The following is a 7,138-nucleotide window of genomic DNA, read 5'->3' as shown; positions in this document are numbered from 1 at the left end:
TGCGGACCGCAATAAGTGGTCTGCGGCTGCGATGAGGCTACTGCGGCCGTGAAGAATCTTTCACGGACCGAACTGCTTGAAGCCCCAGGAATGCACCTCTCTGAATCTCCTCACGCGGGCCGCACTAAATGGTCTGCGGCCGTGGTAGGTCTGTTGCAGCTGTAGTGGATTTTATGCTACAGCAGTGCTTTACTTGTACTTGGTACTTGTGCAGGTTTCACTTCTTTTTGAGTTGGTTTTGACTTCTTGTCACTTTCTTGACCAAACGCTGCAAACAAGTACAACATGTAAGCCTTTGAGACTATTTGTATACATTTTTAATCCAAACTCAAGTAAAAAGGAGTATAAAATGGACTACAATCCCTAGTTATCACATCAGCAAAGGAAGTCAGTTCATAGGAAAATTGATCCTAAAGAGAAAGAAAAAACTTAATTTGCATAGCCACTTACGTTTCGTGTTCCACCTTTCGGGGAACGACATCTTCTCCACTGGGATCAGGTCTGAGGTCCTAACTCGGACGAAACGGCTCATCCACCCTTTGTCCCTAACTTCGTCAGTACAAGCAAAAAAAATTGAGGCTTGATGCTGGAGTTTAATCAGGCCCCCTCGGAGAAGTCGGGGACTGTACATTCTGATCAGGTGGTTGAGAGTGAAAGACATCCCCTTAATCATGTTCGCATAATGTCTGGTCATATAAACAATACGCCAGAACTATGGATGAATTTGGCCGAGAGTCACTTGATATTGTTCACAAAGTCCAGGATCACGGGGTCTATTGAAGCCGAGGACGGCTCCACTAGGCCAAGAGTAAATGGATAGGTAAAAACACTAAGGAATCCAACCTTGTACATCGTTATGTCCTCTCCCCAAGAAGGAATATCCACCAACACCGCGTCCCCCAAACGGCATCCAGTCTTCACCTTCTCAACGTCTGCTACTAAACTAATATATCGAGACACGGGCTCACACCGTCCCGATTTCAAATAAGGCTTCTCGACCTTGAAATCAGAGATCATTTCGCAGGATCCTGGGTAAATTCCTCAAGATTAGGAGGTGATATTGCCTCAGCCTTAGACGAGCGTGAAGAAGGGGGGGCACATCCTCCTGAGAGACAGGGGTGGAAGCCTTCGCTATTCTTGTTGAAAGGTTTCAGAGGGGGGAGGAGATCGTAATCAGAGAAAGAGCACAAGAGAGAAGTAAGAAGAACTCTTTTTACAGTGAAAAATAGGGGGTGAGGAAGAAGTATTTATAGAGGCCAAATATGTACGTTGGAGCAGGCCAAACGGTAGCCAACCGCTATAGTTAATTCAAAGGCTCTTCGAAGGCTGTACGGATGCGACTTTTAGACATCCTTTTTTGGCACATCAATCGCTCGATATAACGTAACTGACTTCATGATGGATGTATCGAAAAGGCAAAAATTCAAGGCCGTTTCTTATCATTTTTACTCTAAGAAACGCGAGGACTATCTGTAGACGGCTAAAATCGGACGCTCCAATTTTGTGATCGATATGGCATTTTGTAGCCCAGAAGGCTCAATGCACCGATCAAGATTCGACCCCAAGGGTCATTGTAACACCCCGTAAATTCGGCTCAGGTATGAATGAGTTAAAGGAGTAGTAAGGTTATATTTTGGGCATGTGAAGCCCCATCGGGATGATTATAGGTAAAATAGTTGTTTCAAAATCAAGATGGAAAGTGAGGCGCATAAGATTTGACAAAATCGACTAAGTTTGCAGAAGGTCTGTCTTCCAGCAGGGTTTAGTAAAACTGTGTAAGTGTCACGCCCCATTCTCGGGAGGCGCGACTGACTCTCAATCGAGTGAACCCAACTGAGCAAGTCTTATCAAACATTTTCTACCCATCTCAATATGAATAAGGAAGTCATGCTTTCATTTATTTAGATAATAGGTAAAGATAGTACATTCAACACGGTTAGCTCATTTTATATCACAACCTTAAACCGTAGTTAAGTTTCTAAGATTCCATACAATTACACTTTAGAGAAGCGAGAGCTAGAATTACAACATAGTTCGTATACCCATCCAACACCCATACATAACCCACACATATGTCTACGGAGCCTCTAAGGATGCAAAAGACAAGTATGACAATGTCGGCGACAAGGCCCCAGCTATGCCTCAAAAGTGGATATCTATAGCAAAAGATATACAATATAACCCCCTTGAAGGAGAAAGGGGCTCACCAAGACTTTGAGAGGAGGATGCTCCATTATGCGCGATTGGCACTATCCGCTATGGAGCCACCTACATTCATTAAAAAAATGTAGCGCCTCCGGCAAAAGGGACGTTAGTACCATGGAATAGTACTAGTATTTATAACTAAACCCCATCCAATTAGAAAGAACAATTATACAAGAGTAAAAAAAATCATAAGGACAACAAAGCTTCCAATAAGCATCACATCAATAACATAAGAGGTCCACATAGTTTTCACATAATTTCTGAAATTTTTGGTTGGGGTATTTCTTATCATTTCATCATCATCCACATTACCACCGCTTCCTTGAGCGGAGTTCGATCACGGCCCGATCGGCTAAGTCGTCTTACCAAGACGTTACTCTTATTTCATTCTCACTTTTCAGTTTCAATTATCAATACATTACCACCATGTGTGTATAACATGGCGTCCGATCACGGCCCGATCGGCTAAGCCGTCTTACCAATTCGTTACCCTTTTCCGTTAATCATCTCACTTTAATATTTGGATTCACATGAATTAGTTTTTCGGCACTTGGGGCCACAATTACCACATTCCATAACTCACATTTCACATTATTCCCATTTTCAACATTTATCTTGCCATTTAGGATCATAGGCACATACAAAAGCAATTTAAGTTATAAACATAGAGAGAAATTCATCTAGTTCGACATATTAATCACAATGTAACCTTGACTTGACATTTAGGCATTTAGCACACAGCTCATGTTTTTCCACACATCCTCAATTTACAAAGAATAACACACTAAACACATGGAGAAGCATCTTCCACATACATTTTCGCAACATCAATTTATTTGACATAACAAGTACCACATCAATCGAATTCCGGGCTTACAACATTTGCACGGGCACCATGGAGGCTCAATTTCTAAAAGGATGGGGTTTTAGCCATACATACCTTGTTTAATCTTTCCTTAAATTACTACGACATTCCGAAAAATTCTAGCAATCCCAATCTACTTGAGACATAACAAAATTGAACACAAATTAGGAAAGTATTCATGGTTTCATCTCATTTGAGCATTTTATAAAATACTAGTTGAGCATCATGATTTCAAATCTCTTTTACAAGATTTCCTTCATTTCCCCAACCCAATATTTACTTATTTATGTTCAAAAATCTTCCCACAAACCTAATTTGTACATGCATGTATACATAATATTATTACACCCAAGAATCATACCTCAATAACCCATCTCACAATCTCTACAATACCAACACAGCCTAGGTTAGGCACCTATGGCTTCTAATCACCATCCCATGAGTTACAATACTTAATTTATACTCATATTCCCATAATATATCCATATATATAAGTCTAAGGATGTAGGATTTACCTTTTGGAAGAAATCTTGCAAACCCTCCTTTGAGTTCTTGAAGGAATTTTTGAAGATCTATGTGTTTTATGAGTAGATTTCATCAATACTAGTGCAGGAATGATGGAATTTCACACCAAGTTAATGGAGGTTGCTTACCTTGAAGATTGGGGGAGTTGAAGGTCTTGAGATGGTGAAGGAAGACCCCAAAATTCGGCCAAGATGAATGGGTAAAAATGAACCCTGAAATGAGTATATAATGTCTTGGGCGCTACAGGTGGCACTCGGCACTACCTGTGGCGCTGATTCCAGTATCTCAAAAATTCCTGGTGCCACGGCTAGCGCTCGGCGCTACCCAGAACGCTGGCGATGGAAGGGACACGAAAACGGTCATAACTTTCTGTATACACCTCCAAATGACAAACGGTTTGATGTGTTAGAAACTAGACTCAAAGAGCTTTAACTTGATAGGTTGTGCATCTCACAACACCTTATATAAATGGAGATATGCTTGTCCAAAGTTAGGTCTTATGCGTACTCATTTACAACTTTAGTCTATTATGAAATTTTCCAACTTGGCTTAGACCTAGGCCTCTCCTTAGACCCCAAATCACTTATAATATGACTTATATGCTTATTAACATATCCAATTGATATCCATTATATCATGAATCCTCATTTGCATGCAAGATAAAATAATTAGCATACCTTGGCACCACGAAATCTTAAATTACTTAGCAAAATCTTCTGGGGATTTATAGTAAGGAATTTGGGAAAACTCAAAGCAGAAACATTGTAGGCCTTCAAAATATCTTTCCAACGATATATTATGGAGCCCGAACGGATATCTGTGAAAAAGGTTATGCGCATTTTACTGAAAAGTATGCGATATGCGCTCCTGGTAGCGCGCCCATAGCGGGACTGCGCTAATTTTTAGGCAGTGTTACTGCCGTTTTGCGCAGTCAGTAGCACGGGCAAGTCTCCAGGTGCGCGGGCGCGCTCATGGGGGGTCGTTTTAAAGCTATATTTCATCCCCCACAGCCCCAAAACATAAAAACTTGCTCTAGAAATGGGAACTCTCAAAAACCTAACTCCTTAAGGGTCTTTCCACCACCTAAGGTAAGTTCTAATGGTGACTCTAAGTTAATTTCAATTTCATACATCTTATTAACATGGGTAAACCCTCCATCACATTAGATATTCGATTGGGACATTGTTGTTGGGAGAAGGAACCCTAGAACTCGAATTCAAGGGGATTGAACTTCAAAAAGGTAATGTTTTTACCCTTTAAATGATTCTAGCATTGGATTAATAATTATAGACTCTAGTTCATGAAATATGTTGATGTGTTTGAAAGAAAAGTATGAACGATTATAGGTTTGGAGTGTTGATTGTTGATTATTGGTTAAAGGTGTTGTTTACCTTATGGATGATAAAGAATAATGTTGATTATAATCATTTGAGACTTTAGAATTTATCTAGGATCAACATAATGGCTTATTGGGTGTAGAGACACCGTTAATAAGGACTATGAAGCTTTATTCTCACCAAGTGTTTGAGAAAATGCCTAAGTAACCAAAATATGAGTATTATTGCTAATATGGAATCCATTTGACTTGTATTGATATAGATTAAAGTTGAAAGGGTTGACGAATGTTGTATTACGCTCAAAAACAGGAAGTTAAGGTATGTGAGGCTAACTCTCTATGTTTGGGAATGTTAATGATTCTCCCTACACTACGATTCTTTTACGACGTGTCAATTGCCTTAGAAATATAGTTAAGCCTAGTTCCTTAAATAGTTGTAGAACTTCTATTCTCTAGCTTCATAACTCATTCATGACTTTCATTTTGACTGTTGTGAGCTCAGTTCGTATTCAATATAGAGTTGGGTTTGATGTCCCTAAGTCTCAATATAGCTTACTCAGCATGTCATAAACAGTTGAAGTTTCAGTGTTCATAATCAGTTCAAGAATACATGTCTCAGTCTAGTCCTATCCCGTATTGTAGTATTATGTAACTCAGTATGATCTAGTATTCTAGTATCATGTGACTTAGTGTGATTCAGTATTTCATTATCATGTATTGCAATATGATTCTCAGTTTCTGATTTTAAATCTCTGATTGTTGAGCACCTATATTTGGGCCTGAGGCCGCAGTTTATGCTTTATGCATCTTTGGGCCTGAGGCCACAGTTTATGCTTTATGCATTTTGGACCTAAGGTCCCAGTTATGTATACGTATACTTGAGCCTGAGGCCGCAGTTTGTGCACATATATATATTGGGCCTGAGGCCGAAATTTAATATTCAGATAAACAGGTTGTTCATCATTCAAAACAGGGAGTATTCATATCCTTACTTCCTTTATCATTTCAGTTATCAGTTTAGTTACCAGTTATCATTTCAGTTATCAGTTCAGTTACCAGTTATCAGTTTAGTTATCAGTTATCATTTCAGTTTCAGTTTCAATAGTTATCATTTCAGTTATCAATTATCAATTCTTAGTTATCATCTTAGTTTCAGTTTCAGCATTTTTAATTCTTTCTTTCAGTTGCTTTACATACCAGTGCAATTCCAATATACTGACGTCCCTTTTGCTCGGGGTCTGCATCTCACGATGCACGTAATGATTTACAGGTTGATGATTCAGAGCGCTAGGATTCTCGTACCAGCTATTTGGTGATCCCCAGTTCTTTCGGGGAATTATCATTACTTTATATTCTTTCAGTATTTACATATAGTTAGTGTTTTCAGTACTTCAATAGAGGCTTTATAGACTAGAGTAACAGTTAGACAGAGTCTCAAGTTTTTCATGTTAAGCAATATTGGCTACATATATGTTTCAGACTTGTATTAGTATTTCCGCACTTTGATTTATATCATCCAAACTTTCAATATATCAACATGTGTTAGTTTATCTTCCGTATTCAGTATGTTATGATATCATATGTTGATTCAGCTAGCCAGTTGGTTCGCTCGGTCATATGTAGTTAGGCATCGAGTGTCGTGAAACGTCCAGGCCCAGGTTCGGGGCGTGATAAAGCTTGGTATCAGGGCACTAGGTTCAAGAGTTTTAGGGAGTCTATGAAGCCGTGTCTAGTGGAGTTTCCTTTATATGTGTGTGTCAGCCACTCATATAAACGGTTAACTACCAAGACATCTAGAATTGTCTCATTTCTTTCTACTCTAGATCGTGTCATGAAGCTTAGAGCAATAGGTAATCTTCTCTTCCTATCGAATTCCAAACGTATTGGATGCCCAAACGGTGCACGGGAGAAACCTATAGTCCTAGAGAGGATAATTGCCCATTGGGGTATAATTATGGAGTACAGCTTGGTAAATATGAGACTTGAGAGGGTGTTAAAAGTGGGATGCAATGGATAGTAGTACAGATTAAAGCATAACCTTATCAGAAAGTACAAAAGCAGTTATCATGTCTTATGGTTATTAGTTTACCTCAGTTACCAGTTATACAGTCTTTCAGTTAGCAAGTTGTGGCTATTCAGTACTCCAATATTTAGTTATATGTTTACCAAATATCCAATTTTCAGTGTATCAAAATTTCTGGTGACTT

This window comes from Nicotiana tabacum, chromosome 12 (assembly GCF_000715075.1).
Source record: "Nicotiana tabacum cultivar K326 chromosome 12, ASM71507v2, whole genome shotgun sequence".
Taxonomy (NCBI): domain Eukaryota; kingdom Viridiplantae; phylum Streptophyta; class Magnoliopsida; order Solanales; family Solanaceae; genus Nicotiana; species Nicotiana tabacum.
Note: the sequence above shows the minus strand (reverse complement) of the source record.